The sequence below is a fragment of the Cyanistes caeruleus genome, chromosome 5, assembly GCF_971803275.1.
Source record: "Cyanistes caeruleus chromosome 5, bCyaCae1.hap1.1, whole genome shotgun sequence".
In the NCBI taxonomy this organism is placed as follows: Eukaryota; Metazoa; Chordata; class Aves; order Passeriformes; family Paridae; genus Cyanistes; species Cyanistes caeruleus.
Genome location: NC_141705.1, coordinates 62,694,848 through 62,711,395, shown reverse-complemented (window position 1 = coordinate 62,711,395; position 16,548 = coordinate 62,694,848). Strand labels below are relative to the sequence as shown.

General features: G+C 51.5%; 1 long non-coding RNA gene across 1 annotated transcript; it reads right to left on the bottom strand.

Annotated features, from left to right (window-relative positions):
* Positions 1-2,471: 2,471 nt before the first annotated feature.
* On the bottom strand, positions 2,472-6,948 carry LOC147653190 (uncharacterized). The gene is made up of 2 exons (XR_015287027.1): positions 6,310-6,948; positions 2,472-4,477 (listed from the first exon to the last, which is right to left on the bottom strand). It is a non-coding gene; the product is annotated as an uncharacterized LOC147653190 (long non-coding RNA).
* Between the last annotated feature and the right edge of the window lie 9,600 nt (positions 6,949-16,548).

The following is a 16,548-nucleotide window of genomic DNA, read 5'->3' as shown; positions in this document are numbered from 1 at the left end:
GGAGGGCAGCAGGGGCACAGAGTGCAGGGAGAGCGGGAAAGAGGAACAGAAGCGGGCTCGGCCTTGGGAGGGAAGCACGAGAGGGAGGTGCAGGTGGCAAAGGCCGAGCGGGAATGGGGGGCGCTCAGGCTGGGTGCCCGGGGCAAGGAGAGGGGAGGAAGGAGGGCTGGGGGTGCTCAGGAGGGGAGAAGGAGCGGGCTGAGAAGGAGGAGGAAGGAGGAGGGATACACTGGAGGGTCGGGTGTGCAAGGAGGAGGGACAGGGGAAGAGCCAGGTGCAGGGGAGGAAGAGAAGAGCAACGGGGGAGAGGAAAGGGGGGTTTGCGGGGAGGAGACGGAGATAAGCGGGAGAAAGGAAGGGAGGAAAGAAGGGTTAGAGAGAAGCAGGAGTGGGAAGCCGAGGCTCCCGCGCCTCACCTGGGCCCCGTCGGGGAGCCCGGCCCGTGCCGGCACCTTCGAGCGCTGGGGAGCAAATGGCGTCGGGAGCGACTTCCGGGTCTTAAATCCCCCTCGGCCCCGCCCCGCGCAGCCGCCCTGGGGCCCCGCGCACCTGCCCGGCCCCGCCCGGCCCAACCCCGAGCACCTGCGCCGGCCCCGCCCCCGCCCCGAGGCCCCGCCCCGAGCACCTGAGCCCGGCCCCGCCCCCGCCCCGAGGCCCCGCCCCGAGCACCTGAGCCCGGCCCCGCCCCCGCCCCGAGGCCCCGCCCCGAGCACCTGAGCCCGGTCCCGCCCCCGCCCTGAGGCCCCGCCCCCGGCCCTTCCCGCGCGGGGCCGCTCCCGGCTGCGGAAACAGGGAAATAAACAGGGAAATAGGGAAATAAACGGGAAACAGGGAAAGCTGTAGGCGGATAGAACACAAACACCCTGCGGCGCTCGGGCCCCGCCGAGAGGCCCCGCGGGTGTCCCGCTGCGGGAGGACTCGGGAGCAGCCGGAGCTCGGCCGCTGCTCTCAGCCCCGAAGGCGCCCCCTGAGCCCGGGGCCGGGCCCGGACAGCGCCGGGCCGGGACTCCGTGTTCCGAGCGCTCGCTCGCAGCATTTGGGCTCCGTCCCTGAGCCCCAAAATGCGGGATTTGGGCTCCGTGCTCACGGCCCGGGCGAGTCTCGCTTTGCACTCCCAGAACACGGGGCTCAAGTCGCTGTTCCACAGCCCTCGGCCCGGCCAGACCCAGCACTTGGTCCCTGAGCCCTCCACACCTTCAGCCCCACCAAAAAACCCCACAGGATTCAAGACTCCGATTCTGAGACCAGACAAATGCTCCATTTATTAATCTCAGCTCACAGGGCTGTGGATTTCACTGTGGACATCCCCACAGGGGCTGACAGGGAACGGAGCTCTCACACCTCTGATCCTGCCCTGAGAACTGCTTCAGACTGGCAAAAACCACACGTGGGATAAAAAGGCTGGAAGGCTCCCCTGGAGCGAAGGCACGTGTAGCCAATCCGCATTTCCTTATTATCCCAGCCATGTGCTATCCCGTTATCCCAGCCCCGCTCTGTGCTGCCGCCTCCAGCTCACTGCCTGACCCCGCCCGTGGCTCCGGCCGCTCCCGAGGCACCGGGAACACGCCCGGAGCTGCTCGGCCCTGCGGAACTGAAGGGCTGGAGATGCCCAGGCCCGAGCAGGGGATGATCCAGGGGCTCCTCCCGTGTCCGGAGCTCGGGCTGAGGCGGCTCCCCGGGGATGCCCGCGCTCCATGCGCTGCCCTGCCCTCTCTTTCGGAGGAGCAGCTCCGGTCCCGGCGCTCGGGGCGGGGCAGCAGCGCAGGGACGGCCCCCACGGGCGCTCGGGACCCGCGGGCTCGGCTCCGGCCCCGCCGGGAGGAGGAAGGAGCGGGATGGGAGTGCCCGGCTGTGCCTGGCGCTGGCAGCCGACAGGGCCGGTCCCCGCGGGAGAGAACTCGCTCTGTGTTCCCTGAGCAGCAGAGAGGGATGGCCAGAAGCTTCTGGTGTTCATTTCCCAGACCGTCCCATCCACCGATCCCAATGTGCGCGAGGCAAAACAGCCGCGATGGCTGCAGGCTTCAAAACAAAGATAAACAACGTGGTTTTCCTTTCCCTCTTTCAGGCAATTAAATGTAGGTAGGATTAATAATACCCGATGGCGTTTTCGTCTTAAAACTCTGGCCAAGACCGTGCTACTGACTGGGTCTCCAAAGCAGGAAGGTGAAAGTGATAAATTAAATCCGATGCCCGACCTTTGCATATTTAGCTTTCCATTACAGAAATCCCTGGATGGATCCACCTGCTCCTCTGCTCGTATTATATTTTGTCTCACTCTAATCCCATTAGGATACCCTAAATCCAACCTGTTCTGCTCCTCACACCAAAGCCTGAGGTCACCTCTGCTCATGACATTTGCATGGCACACGTTGTTGTCACACAGATAATGGCAAAAACAATTTCATCTTGTTCTTTCCCCCGGTACAACTGGGGCAGCTGGAGCTGTGAAATGAGGTGACAGGACTCACGAGTAGCTCTCAACATGATCTAAACACGGAGCTGCTTTTATTCCAGCCTTCCCCTGTAGAAAACACACGTTGTAAAATGCCACCAAAGCAGGAATTACTGCTGGAGCTCTCTTTGCCCTTGGCACACAAGGGAAGAGCCCTTCCTGGAGTTCGAGTGTCTTATTCCCACTTTTCAGTGCTCTTGGATCAGCCTCTGTGCTAATTGAGATCTTCCTGATAGGTCCTGATCTTTCAGAAGTGGAATCAAAGCAAAGTGAGGTAGAACAGAGGTGAGCCAAAGCCCAGCCGTGTGTATGATCTTTCCAGCTGTGCACCTCCCTGGGAATTGCCTGTTCCCTGCACCACCTGACAGGAGGGCACATAGGATCCCGAGGATATTTAAAGGCTGCTGGGACAATCCAGACAAATCTTCGCCGTGTGCAAGGTAAGAACTGGAAGAGCTGCTTAGAAAGCTGCTGAGCTGAGCAGAGGTGGAAGGAGAGGAGGAAAAGGCTGGTTCCCATCCTCATTTCCGGGCAGGGATGAGGCCAAGCCTGCAGGCACGGAGCCTGCTGGAATCCCTGGCAGCAGGCACAGCCGCTCCCGGGAAGCCGCGCTCCCGTTGCACAAAGCCATCCCCGCCTGCGCAACCTGCGGTGAAAGCCACGGGATCAGAGCCGGGAGACTCAGCTCGAGCCCGGCTGCGGCTCAGCCGGGCCAGGTTCCGATTATCCGGCAGCACCGGGAGGCGCTTCCGGGCCCGAGCCCTTCCCTCGGTCCGCAATGAAAGGCGGCTGAGCGCCCGGCCCGAGCCGGCTGAGCTCAGAGGAAGGCTCTGATTGTGCCCGATTGGGATCAGGAGCCCACTCCCGCCTGGCTGAGGAGCTCCAGCTGGCTCCTGCGGCACTGAGGAACAGCTCCCCCGGCAGTCCGGGCGTGGCTCCCAAAGCTCTGCCCGAGCTGCAGCACTTCCCTTTATTCTCCAGCCGCTGCTGATGCCTGGGATGTGTCGGGAGCAACGCGGATTGTCCAGGGAGGGATGCTCCGGGCTGGCTGCCGGGCGGGTCAGGCAGATGACCTCCATCGCTAAGGAATTTCCCACATCCCAACCAGTCCAGCTGGCAGGAATGATGAACTGGAGGATTTGACAATAGAAATATTGTTCGGGCATTGTCTCACCAGGTGTGGGCACTGCAACAATCTGATCTCACGGGAACAAACAGTTCTGATTGAAGGGAAGGGCCTTGGTGTGACAGGAAGAGCTGCCTGAATCCCAGTATCCCTGGCCACCCTCACCTCAGCCCCTCCAGAGGGAGGGTTGTGGACACTTCCTCACCCCCATCAGCTCACCCAAGGCGAGGTGCTGCTCCTGGCAGCTCAAACACTGCTCTGCTTTGGTCCAAGACCTTTCAGATATTCCAGGATGAGGACTGAGAAGCCCAGGGATAAACAAAGGCCTCTTGGAAGGCAAAGCATTCATTTTGTGATTAAAAGGCAAATTAAAGAGTCTTTTTATCTTCACGGCTTCTGTTGTCTCTTGCTTGTGTGGACTTTTGCTTTCTGCCCTTGGCAAGGCTTGGCACACTCACCTTTCGGCATTGCCATCCTCTGCCTTGCCCGGGCTGCCTCTGGTTCAGCTCCCCCAGCAGCTGCTGCCTTCAGCCTGCTCTGTTCTGCCCCAGCTCGTGTCCCTTTCCCTTGGCTCCTCCCTGCTGTGCCCGGCCAGTTCCCACCTGTGAGCAGCAGGGATTCCTCGCCCTGCCCAGGGCAGCCACCAGCCCCGCACATTCCCCAGGGTCAGCCGGGCTGCTGCAAACCTTTGGTGTCCCAGAGCTCACGGATCGCTGCCAGGACAGCAGCTGGGGAGCTGGAAGCCTCTCCTGAGGATGGGGACTGATGCGCCTGGTGCCTGGAAATTCACCCAGGAATACTGGATCCAGTGCTTATGAGCAGTGCAGCCAAGGCACCCCATTTCCTGCTCGCTGAGACACCACCAGCACTGCAGCCTGGCAGTGACTTCTCGTGCTCTCCTGAGAATGCAAATGCAAAGATCGTGGCTCTTGCTTTGGAGGCTGTGATCAAGATTAATTTTCAGTAATTCGAAACAATTATTTCTCCTCATTGCTTATTTCTGTCTGCAGCTGGGACTCCAATAAGAGGAGAAAGGAGACAGTTCACTGGAGCCCCTCTCTTGCCAAACACTGAGGCTCATTCAGGTCCTGAGAGGAAACTCAGGCAGGGAGAGCTGCCCCTGCCCTGCTGGGATTGCACCCTTCATTCATGAGGGAGAGACGTCCTTGTGAAAACCGCTCCAGTTGTCTCCATGCCTTGTAGTTCCCACTACAAAATTGTTTTGACCAGAACTGAGACTGCTGAGCATCACTGAGCAGCAAAGGAGACATCCAGCAATCCCCATAACCTGGCAGAAATCATTGCTGGCCATGGCCTGAGCCCTGGGGTGAGAGTCCCAATGGGAACAGCAGCTACAGCCACCCTGATATCCCCAGGAATGTGAGAAACCGCTTCTTCCCATGGCTGGGAGAATGTCTTTGTGCATCTCCAGGATCCACCCTCAGCACTCACTTGGCCTCTACACATATTCATTCCTTACACCTTCCTCACAAGGCATCCCCACCAGTTCCATCTCCTGCCTGCTGGGCAATGCTCCCCCTCCTCATTGCAAAGGGCAGAGCGAGGAACTCTGCCAGTGCCCTTCACTGAGCTCCTCTCACATCATCTCTCCCTCCTTTCATTTCCTTGCCAGCAAGGAGAAAGATTAAAAGGGGAAGAAAAGTGCGTTATGATCTCTGCAAGGCCAGAAAGTGGCCTGAAGAGACATATGAAATTTTTTCCAGGATGATGTGTCACACCACCCTGAGCTGGGCTCAGCTTTGAACAGCCTGAAGGGCAGCACTGCCAAGACCCAAGGCAATCATTTCTTTGTAGGCAGCCCAAGCCCATTTAATGTTTCACTGTTTGACCCAGGGATCTTGAGGGATTTTCTCCAACCCAAATGATTCTGTGACTGCATATTCCCAAAGTCAGAGGAATCCAGACAAACAGACATATTGTAGAGAAAGTACCTTTTCGGAGTGTTTAGGTAAATTACAATTATTTCCCCCCCAACAGATGGACTATTTTCTGCTCAGTATAAAAAATGTGTTTTCCAGCACAAAAGCTGTAATTCACCTGCCATCCTCTAGCACCCTAAACCAGAGCAGTAAGAGGCAGCCACGAGGAGCATGGAAAAACAGACAGGCACAGACTGCCCCTGCCCAGCCCAGGGACGAGTCCAGAACTGGCTCCTGAGAGAGAGCAGGAGAGTTCAGGGATAAAATCACCTGACTGTGAGGACTGGCCTGGTCTCTCCCAGGCTACACTTCCCTTCTTACTGGGAATTTACTGGGCCATGGCAGAGGATTCTGTTTAGTGACTATTGCCCCTGCCCATGAATGTCTGATGGATTGTTTGGCATTCCTGAGCTGCCTGCACCAGCAGCAGTCTGAGGTGCCACGTTCAGTGGCTTCAGGACCTCTCATTTCTCAAACTGGCCCGTGGTAACTTCAGCTGCCGACCCCAAGCTCTTCAGCTGGGGGGAAACAGGGAACCGCTGCTCCTGGAGATGTTCCTCATCGAGAGTTGTGGGCCACTTATCCTTCCTGCTCCTTATCCCAATCAACCCTGTTCTCCCTCTTGGTATCCATACCAATCTTACTATGCCAAACACTCCAGCTAAAGCTGCAGTGCCACTGTGGACATACATGGAATAAACAGAGCTTGCTCTGGGTTTTTTCCAAATACTTTAAAATTCCTTTGTCTGTTTTTCAGCTCCAGAAACAGAGATGAGAAAAACACAAAGTACCTCTCTTGGAGCTCTCTGGACAGTGAGGTCCTGTGAAACCAGTTCTGTCTGGAGGGCACCTTTGCAGATTCTGCAGTCAGGTTCATCGATGGAGTAGCGCTAAGTGACAGGAAAACCTGGCACCCCCTGGTCCCCCTGCACTCCTCAGCTATGACAGCGACCACGCTGACTCTGTTTGAGAGGAAGCTTAAGCTGAGCTTTTGACAGACTCAGGAATGCTTATGGTGAATCTCCCCAGTCTCTTCTCAAGAGCATCTCTTGGGCTCAGTTGATAAAGAGCACATTAACCTGTCCCGCCTGTCACTCTCCTCAGCACCGACACTCGCGGTTGGCAGATGGCGCTGCCAAAGGAGCAGCTTGGACCTTTAAGGCAGGAATATGGAAGGTGGTGTCAAAATGAATCAGAGGCTCAAGGTAGATGTGATCCAGCATTTCCAAGACTGGAGAGAGGGAGTTCACTCCTAATGCCCCCCAGGAGACCCCGTTCTCTAGAAACAGCAGGGGCAAACACCAAGGAATCCCCGCTTTACTCAAATCCACTGTGGTGGGTTTAGTGTGCCTGCAAGGAGAGGAGAACAATAAAACAACGAGTGGTGCAGACAGAGCCCACTCCACTGGCAAAGGGACCTGAGCTTCTGCAGCTCTGTGACCTCAGCCTTGGAAGATTCCAGCCTTGGCACTGAGGATTGCTGTGCCTTACTGAGTTTGTAAGGTGAGTTACAAGAGCTGACACGGAAAAGCTCTGCTTGCTGCGGACAGCACCGAGCTCAACACACCTCAGGTTCTGTGGATAGAATCTGTTTCTCCTGGAGCTGAAACATTGAATCTCTCATTTTATACATGAAACAGCACTTGCTATTACCTCATTATGTGGTGCTTGGTAAAGGCATGGGTTTGAAAATTCTCTTACAGAGTATTTCTAGAAAAGGATCTATGAGTGACTGAAATTCTAGTGGTTTTTATTTCATATCATAACCCATCATGATGAAATGGAATGATGAAAGGCCTGGCTTTGTCTATCTGACTAATTGCACCCATCTTCCAAGTCTGCTGAACGATCATTTATTGTTTCCTACTTTGGATGATCAAGCATTTTATCGATAAAGCTCATACAGCAATGGTTCAGAATCATAGAGAAATTCAGTGTCACATCTGGAAATTGAATAGGTGTCCCACAAACAGCAATCACAGCCATCATCCAGCCAAACCATGCCCCCAGGACAATCCTCTACCCAGGAATAAAATAGGAGCCCCAGTCCTGGAGAGGGTCAGCCCTCAGCCCAGGACTAGCTGTGAATTCCTGTAATGGAACACAAAACCACAGGGACTGATTTTCACCTCCACCCAAATTCACAGCTCTTGCGAAAGCCTGAGCTACTGACAAATAATTTCAACTTCTGGCACTGATTATGCTTCTTAGCATAATATGCTTCATAGAACACTGGATCACAAAAGTGCACAACCACCCCCATTTCTCTGTCTGCTGCCCCTGCTCTGACACTGGGCCAGAAGACCCAGGATGGAGTTTTCTGAGCAGGAAAGGCCCATCAACCAGAGGATGTCCCTGCATCCCGAGAGAGTCAGAGTGCTGAGATGGAGATCATCACTGCACCATCGTGGCACTTCTTTAGAGACAGGTCACCTTTGCCTGCTCCAACTGCGTGGGTCACAGCACCACTCCTACTTGCTCCAAACCTGGCAGCAGAGCTCACAACAGCTGGAAGAGAAACCTGCCCCTTCCCTGCCTACCTGGATTCCTCCCATCAAGTGCTGCAACAGCAGGGTCCTAGGCCCACGCTTTCTGAACCTTTGCTAAGCGCAGCTTTTTCAAAAATAAATTAGAACACAGCATTATTCTCCTTCCAAATCTGTAGCTACAAAATGTTTCTGCTGTAGGAAGCAGCGGCACCAAACACAAACACTGACCCAGCAGCCACTGGAGGTAAGTGACGGCAGCAGGAAGGAAAAGGAGCACCAAGAGTTTGTAAGGACAATCATGGCAAAGTTTCACCTTTAACACGTCTGCCCTCGCCTGTGCCACGTTACCGGATACATCCCTGCTCCCGGAGGCGCAGGGAAGGATCAGCGGGAGCGGCCGGAGCTCCCGGCAGTGCCAGGATTGCCCTGGGCAGAGGGCAGAGAGCCGTGCCCGGGCTGTCCCCACACTGTTCACCCGCTGCTCCCGGGCCTGCCCGCAGCGAAGCCGACCGTGCTGAGCCACAAATGAAACAAAACCCGAGCGCTCGGATTGCTCCCTGTCCTGCCAGAGCCCCTTCTGCTCTTTGCCATAAGGCAAGGCCCCAAGCCACCCCTTTCTGTTCACCTCTCCATCACTCGGTCAAAAAAAGAACATTTATGTTTGCAGCTTTCAAATAAGTTTCCTTCTTCAAGTGATTTCTTCAGATCTGGCACAAACCCCCTCAATAGAATAAATAATTCTAATTGGCTTCCTAACAGAGGATTTTGCTGGACCTTTCCTAATAAATCCAAACAGTTTCAGCACAAGATGTGCATGGTCATTTTTCTTTTCTATCCCTTGCTTCATGACTCAACTCTTCACTTTATTGTACTCAATTTTATAGTTCAGATTTTAAGCTGAAGAAAAATCCTTCTCTCTGAAGAAGATTTTCTCATCAATTGAGCCATATATATTTTTAATAGGGATATCAAACCCAGCCTGATGGAACAAACACCTTGAGACACCTTCTGGACATGACTGTCTCTTTAAAAATATTAAAGCTCTAAGGGTTGAATTCTTTGCAGGTTTAACTGAACTGAAAGAATAAGAGACTTTGCAATGGGATGAAATGATGACTCAGGTCTCTAGGACATAATCAGGTTTATAGGATCTCTCCAGCAGCCCCCATCCATAGGGCTTTGCACTCCTGTTCTCCCATTTAACAGAGGAAATAGGTACACTTAAAAAGGGTTACCAAAACCCTTTTACCTTTAACCTATTAACAAAAGCTAAACGAGATACTTGGGAAAATCCTAATGCAAAGAAACATTCTGAGTGCGGCATTTTCTTATTGAATAAGCTCTTATTTTCTTAGCCAGATTCCTGTGGTGGAATCTGGCCTTGAACAGAGATTTTTAACACCAATATTGTGGAATGGGACGAGAGGACCTTTGTTTCCAGCTGCCTGTGCTGGTTTCTGTTCACCCTAGACTGACACCAAATAAACACGGTGCTGGGTTTCCATATAAATTATTGTAGTAGAAAGGTACCTGTTATTCCTTCAGAAAGAGCTCCCTACAACAACACAAAATTTCTTCCCAAGCCAAGGGAAGTTTATTTCCCTCTGTAATTTTACTGTGTGTGTGTGTGTGTGCGCTAGGTGGAAATAGAGAACTGTGAAAAGGCTCATTTTAGCAGGGATAACAGCTCACAGAAGTTATTCTGAGGCCTGGGCCGGAATGAATCACATTCCCACGTGTGTGTGCTGCCTGGCAGCAATCAATGCTTCCTCTTAGCAAGGGCACTCCGGGGGATGGAGAAATCAGAGCTGTGAAAAACCCAGCAAATCCTGCCTGACAGCTTCTCCAGGCAAACCGCCCTGCCGGGGCACCGGGAGCACGCTGGGATGTCGGGCCCATTCCACAAGGGCTCCTTTGGGATCCCTGCGCATCCCAAAACCCCATAACCCACTGCCCACCCCGGCCCCCAGTGCACTGACCTGGCTGGGAAGCTGTGAAGCAGGGGAGATGCTGATGGCAGAGGGCTGGGAAGCAGGGGAGATGCTGGGATGGCAGAGCTGGGAAGCAGTGAAAATATTGCAGTTCTGTAATTCAGGAAGAAGCACATGTTCCAAAGGAAATCCATTCAAAGCAGATTATACAGCATAGATTTGTTATCCATTTGAAGTTATTAACTGGAAGACAAAGAAAGATTTCTTTGGTAGCCTCACAGGTTTATCTTCATCATTTATAATAGGACAGTTACTCTGCTTTAAACTGAAGTGTTTTTTTTCCCCCAACAGTCTCATCTACCTCCTCACCAAGCTGATACAGAATAGAGGAGCACAGATCGTGTGAGGAACAGATTTGGAATTACATAAATGGACTTACCATGTGGCTACAACTGATATTTCCAGCTCTGTGGCCTAAGAGCATCCATCCAATGTCCTGCCAGTCCAGCACTTCCTGATGGTATTTGCAGCCACTGCTTCCACAGAAGTCAGAACAACGCACTTCTCCTTTGAGGTCATCTGGCTGCTGCAAGTGCAACAATGGAGCCACCAAGTTCCAGTTGCAAGGTCAGCATTACAAATTTAAAACCTTCCTGTTACAAAAGGTAAAGGCTCTCCAATCCTGCTGGAAACAAGAGCTTTGAAGAAACCTAACTCTTCCAACTTCAGCTTGCTTCCAACTTGACAGTATCAGCTTTTTTAGATAAGAAAGGATTGTCTGTAGATTACTGTGGATTAAAATTAGAACTGCAGACCTGACTATTAGTCTCAAGTTTGACGGTGTGAGGAAGGTGATGGTCCTGCTTATCCATCCCTGGAATCACCATCATGCACTGTCTCCACTATCTCCAAGAGGTATTTTTTTTTCAACGTGGATAAACAATTTTAGGAAGTTTGGAACAGGGAGAATGGCTGCCTTCCATACAAATCAAACAGGTTCCATTTCCAAGTGATTACAATTGTATCAAAGTCTTCAGACCCAAATAGGTGTAGCCGCTGTGAAATACAGAAGCCCTTATGAAAGGCTCACTCAGAAGGTGTGAATAGAATAAATAAGAAATTCATCATAAAAAAATGAGGAAGGAAAAAGCCTTCATTCCCAGCACTGCAGAATTCCAGCCAAGTAAAATCTCACGCACTTTACAATGAAAGGAAAATATCTGAGTGGTGGTGGCAGGGACAAGGCGAGGATATACGGTGCCAGGGAGGATTCTGCACTTAGAGATGCTGAGTATCCAGCCAAGAGACAGAAATTCAATTGCCAAGGCGTTTGAATGAAGTCAATTAAGTCACATCATCTTTTCTATTTCAGTGATTCCATCTGACAAGAAAGCAAAGGGAGGCAGCAGAAAGCAGGTGAGCTGCTGCACTCAGGGGTAGGGATCAAATGAACTATGCTGGTTCCATATGCACTATGGGAAAAGCAGGCAGAAGAGAGGAAGAGCTCTAAAATTAAGATGGAATTTTAACCTCTTCCTTCTCTGTTGACACTGACTGTAGGCTTGTCTAACAGCTTTTCAGACAATTGTGTTTGATTTTGTTCCACAAACCTTACCTAGATCCACATTCATTAGCTGACTCTCTGCTGCCTTCCAAATTGAGGGAAGTAACACCTTTTAGCACTGCTTAGAAACAGAGGAGATCAAACTAAACTCTGCAGCTCCAATGAGCTAAGGAATTATGTCCTATCCACCTGCATGAAGCCGCAAAGACCAAAATCGCTTGAGAGCGTGCCATTTCCTTTCAGCCTTCTGCACTGAGCCTTCAGCTCATCACGGATCAAAAGATGCTTCACTAATTTACAAGAAAAATGACTGCATTCTGTTTAGTTGTAATCCTGGTAGTCATAACAAATCTTGTGTGCATCAGCTGGCCTCCAGAAAAATCATATGCAACAGCAACACCATCCTCAGAGGCTCTCCCAGTACCTCACCTAATAATTGGTCCGTCACTGGAGAAGACTTGTCCCCACCCTTCACACCTACAGCAACAAACCTACAAATCTTCCAAACATTTCTTCAATTCCACACCCCTCCGGAACATTCCCGCTTAAAACCGCACAGCTGCCCACGGGACAAAGGTCCAGTGTTACAAGCTTCTGCTCTCCCTCCACACAAGCCCCTTGCACATCTTGCACTGCTGCTCTGAAACTGCAAAATTTGTCAGCAGCGCCATTAGACTCAGAATTGGGGAAACAATTCCTTCTGCTGGGTTAAGTTGGAAACAGTTCAAGCTACAGCAGTTCTTTATTATTCACCCTCATGGAATGCCCCTGCCCTTCAGAGCTCAAGCACTCCTGTGCAGAGCATCTCATGGAGCCAAAGAGAAAGGACTGCTGTCCCAAAAGAAGAGTCTGGGAGGAACTCCCAGTGTCCTTCATGCCTTGAGAATGTTAAGGAGCACTCACTGTTGGCCTAAAGGGTACAAATTCAGTTCAGACGACAAATTTTCCAGGCTGATCCCCCTCCTCTTTATCTTCTAACACAACTACAAACAAACCAAATGACAGATTTCACAAGGAATAAGGGATGTTTAAAAGCAAATCTCTAAACTAAGCCTGGCATGCTCACCCAGGAGATCAACACAGCAAGGCAGGCACTCTGCACTACCTAGTTCATGGCAAGAGATTTCTAAACTCTACCAAATGAAGTTAAGAAATGAAACAGAGAGCAATAGAACCATATTTTAATTCATTTCAAGGTATAGAATAACACAGAATCTTTTCCATGAAACTAGGGCATTTTTCTCCCTTATCTAGTGCCCAAGTAAGATTAGAAATTGGGAAAAAAACCCCACTGAAACTGCAAATGCATTTTGCCCCCAGCTAGAAACAAAAGGTAATTATTTGAAAACTAGAAAAATCTCCAAGAGGAAACGTAAAACATAATGGAATATGTATTATTTTTATCACCCAGAATTCCCCATGGTAAAGGCACAGAGAAAACCATCATTCAGAAGTGGGAAAACAGAGGGACTGTACAAGTGAAATGGAGTTCTGACAAATGATGCTGTGTAGAATATGGGTTTCCAAACCAACAGAAAAAAGGCACCCCGACAGCAGCAGCCTCAAATATTGTATATTGCAGCTGAAGCACGGGGGTTTCTGTAGATTCACCTTGTAAATTGGCACACTTACTTGCCAAGGCTGCTGAACTTCTTTCACCTTAAACCACAAAACCTCCCAGTCCTTCCACAGCAATCACTCCATCAAATCAAGACAGACCAAAACATGTTCTTTGCGCTGTTCACAATAAGATGAAGTTATGTGCCCAAGAGATACCATTTGAAGTCAGAAGGAACAAGCCAGCAGGTGTAGAAAACTGGTATTTGAAGAAGTGATAAAAAGACAGCAAACTGAAGCCCATGCTTAATACAAAACCCCACGATTAATAGAACACAAATGCAGATGGATATGATAAGCTTGCATTGTCAAAGCAAAAATAATTTCTAACAAAAATCACCACATTTCCAAGAATTCAATACCACTTGTGGTGGCCACTCCTGATCTCTACATAATATGTCAGCAGTTCAATTGGCAAGAATCTCTTTTTCTAGATCCAAGCAGGGAAGAAGTCAAGGTCCCAGTGCTATGCAATTCTGTAGCTTCATTAGAAACCTTTCATCTTTCAATAGTTGAAATCCAAGCGAGAAAAGAACCTGTTTGGACACCAACTATCCTTAGTAGCAACGTTTTGCAGCACGCAATTTGAAAAGGTTAACCTGCCAGGCAATAATACAGACAAGAAAAATGAAAAGGAGGGCAAGGAGAATCATCTGCTGCTGAAACTGCTCTTCTACAACAACCAAGTGATATGAAGATTCAGCCCGTGAAGAACACATTCCTCAACCAGGAGAGAAAAACACAATTCTTAAAAATCTCTTCTGTCGTTCTGATTGGGAACAGTGGGAAAGAACGACACGGACTCTCAAGGGAGTCACAACAGGAGAATCTTCTCTACTTTATTACTCTAGGCTTGTCTTATGGACAGATACGTGGAAGGTACAGAAAGGAAATTCTTATTGCTTAGTAAAGTGCTACATCACCATCATTGGTCAGTGGGGCTCACCACCCCCCTGTCTTTCTCCTGCAGGGAAAACAAGAGGACAGACAAACAGCACCTGGCAGTTGTTTTCTGTCTGTGAGGATTGTTTTGAAATCCTCCTATGAAATCCCAGGCTAGCTTCTCGGGCAGGACTGATTGGCCATGGGGCCTGCAGTTTCTGCAGCTCTCTGCAGCCTGCTGCTCCAATACTCTTCACTACATTAGAGATAGAAAATTGACTACAAATCACGTGTTCACTACTTGTTGCTTGTTCACTACTTGTTGCTTGTTCACTACTCAGACATCAGAATTACTACCACAATACCAGAAGAACAATCCAAGAAACATATTCCAGGGATGCATTTTAATTCATTTGCTGCTGCCAGCAGTGCTGTGCTTTGCTTCTATCCATCCATCCTGCTGCAAAAAGGTTCAATTGTGTTTTCATCAGCACGTCAAATCAGCTCTTGGACTCACAGCTCACCACAGACCTCGAAACAGGAGGCAAAGATCTACACCACTTGACCCTTCAGAACTTCTCACCCATCTATGACCTTTCTGGGGCCAGCTTCACAAAATGGGGGGGAAGCCATTCCAAAGAACATGACCAAGGAAATCACACAGCACTCGGGACTTGTTCCAGGCATCAAATTTTTAATGGATGATGTGAAGTAACACCGAAGCAATTCCTGTCCCCAAGAAAAAAGATTTCAAATGGTTTTGTCTCAAGTACAATCACTGGAGGTTGAAAATTTCTGGGGCTGAAAGTTACATGAGGTCCTCAACACTGAGCAATCAATATCCCCACAGTCTAAACTGTGAAATTACTACCTGGGCAAGGAGAACATTTTCAGGATTTGCAACTCATCTCAAAGCCTCAGTAGAACTCAACCAGCAAAATTTCCCTGAGATGGCACTGTGTTCTGGAAGCCCTCAAATACTCACTAAAACAGACTTGACTTTCACTAGGACAGCTGCTCATGAAAATCTGGGGTAAAACCTAGGGGAAGTGGCCATGTGCACGCATATTCCTTCTTCCCACAGCAGGCACAATCAAATCCTCCTTTGAATGGCCTCAAAGTTGAGCAGCACTCATTGGCACAGCCTCTTCTCCCACCGACAGGCCAGCGAGCAACACGGCAGCGCCAGCCAGGTGGGCAAGGACAAGAGAGAGCAGATGCCAACAAGGCTTGGAAGCTGGGCCAAGGGAGGTTTACGCTGGCCATTGGGAAGAACTTGTGCCCAGCGTGGGCCATTAGATACTGCAATGGCCTGACAGGGGGCTGCTGGAGTCATCATTGTGGCACGGGTGCAAGGCAAGCCAGGCCGCAGCGCTCGGGCCCCGCTCAGCTGGCCCTGCTTGCCGCCATGGCTCCCAGCTTGGACTCAACATTCTCTCAGGGCTCTCTGCAGCCAGGGCGTTCTGTGCTTCTGTGACATCACAGCCTCTGGGGACGGCACGCTGGCTGGCAACTGTCCCCAGCTGTTGCTGCGCCCCAGAGCCCAGGCACAGCTGCTCGCAGAGAGATGCCCAGAGCCTCGGTGCTGCTGGCAGAGCACTATGGCTGCTCACGGCTCCTCCACGCTGCTGCAGCTTTACGTGCTGCTGCTCTTGGCTCATCCCCTCGACCCTGTGAGCAAACCCGAGAGGAGCACAGATACCTCTCCTCTGGTTCCGGAGGATTTCGACCTGGAGGAGACGGACTCTGCGCTCATCTGGTGGGCGTCCAGGACACTCCTCCTCATTGATGTGCTCCTCATAGGAACGGCCATGGGATGGGCCCTTGGAAGAAGAATTCAGAGACGCTGGCGAGAGGTGAGGCAGGGGCTGGGGGGTCAGGGGCAGGCGGGATGGGGCAGACCTTGAGGGCCTCTTGGGCACCCTTTGGCCAATGCCCTGCGGCAGAAGGGGCCTGAGCTCCTGGCTGGGGAATGCGGCCCAGGGGCTGAGCCCCATGGACAGCACCAAGCAGAGGTGGCAGAGCTCTGCCTGCTGCAGCCTCTTCCCTGGGCCAGCCCAGCCCAACTCAGCCCGAGCCTCTGTCTCCCAGGCCAAAGGCAGCCCCACAGGTGCCGGCCCCGCTCTGCCCCTCTGCCTCTTCCATGGGGATCCCTGTGCTTTGCCTTGCAGCGGAATCTCCAGAGCCCTTCGGGCCGTGCGGGGCCCCGCCGCCATCGAAGACTCGGCTGTCCCACGGAGTTGATGCAGCTGCTGATGGACAACCGTGACCTGATGCGGCTGCTCCTTCGCGACAGCCCTCAACCAAGCACCAAGACAGCGGCAAAAGAGGGCAGTGACAGGAGACTCCGCACCTCCCCGCAGCTCTGACCTCCAGCGTCACGCTCCGTCTACAGAACCTTATGGGGAATGGGTGACCAGTGCCCAGCACAGGCACTGCGACATTCCCCACCTTACAAGTTAGCCACACCCCTGTTGTTGTTCGATTCCCCACCACGTTTCCCCCAAGAAGTTGACCTTTCCCTTAGTGTTCAGTTCTAAACAGTTC